Source organism: Acyrthosiphon pisum, chromosome A2 (genome assembly GCF_005508785.2).
Source record: "Acyrthosiphon pisum isolate AL4f chromosome A2, pea_aphid_22Mar2018_4r6ur, whole genome shotgun sequence".
In the NCBI taxonomy this organism is placed as follows: Eukaryota; Metazoa; Arthropoda; class Insecta; order Hemiptera; family Aphididae; genus Acyrthosiphon; species Acyrthosiphon pisum.
In genome coordinates, this window is record NC_042495.1 from 12,711,148 (window position 1) to 12,712,014 (window position 867).

Sequence of the window (867 nt, forward strand, 5' to 3'; positions counted from 1 at the left end):
TTTAAATTTTCAATTCTTAGATACAAAAATGAACATTTTATAAATTTTAACTACAAAATAATTTTTCAAATTAAAATTGATAAATTTGTCAAAATTTGATCTTTAAATGCTTATAAAAAAAAATTGTGCCTATGTATTTTTAATATTTTTCAACTGATATTGTAACAATATATCAGGAGCTTTGTATTAAATTTATACACTTTTTGGCCCAACAGATAAAACTTTATTGATATTTATAGAAAAAAAAAACTAAAAAAATTGAAAACTTACAATGTCCGTAAACAGCTCAAAAAGAGTCAAATTATTTTAAAAATTTTATCGTATATATAAAATGCTAATATAAACATTCAGTGAAATTTTCAAGTTTCTACAGTCACTCGTTTTTTAATTACAACAAAATAAGAAAATCGTTGCGTAAGAAATCGAGTGAATATCAAATGTTGTAAAAATATGAATTTCAAACGCCCATAAAAATTTAATTTGAGTTTCTTATAGACATTTTTTTTTTAGTAAAGGTAGATTATCCTATAAGGAATCTTGTATTACATTTTAAAATCTTAGATTTAAAAAGAAAAATTTTTATGAATTTATAACTCGAAATAATTTGCAAATTTTCGTGATTTTTCCATATTTTGTCATTTTTTGAACTTTAAATGCTTAAAAAAAAAAACTGTGACTAACGATTTTTAATATTTTTCATCTGCCTTTGAAACAATAAACTTGGAGCCTTCTATTAAATTTTCAAGCTTTTTTATCCAACAAATAAAATTATATTGATATTTTTAGAAAAAAAACTAAAAAAAAATGGAAAATAAAAATGTCCGTAAAGAGCTCAAAATACATCAAAATATTTTGAAAATGTTATGG

At 20.8% G+C, this 867-nt stretch overlaps 1 protein-coding gene across 1 annotated transcript in view; it reads left to right on the forward strand.

Annotated features, from left to right (window-relative positions):
• LOC100570380 (alpha-tubulin N-acetyltransferase-like) overlaps nt 1-867 on the forward strand; it is a 7,924-nt gene that overhangs the window by 4,351 nt on the left and 2,706 nt on the right. The window lies entirely within an intron of this gene.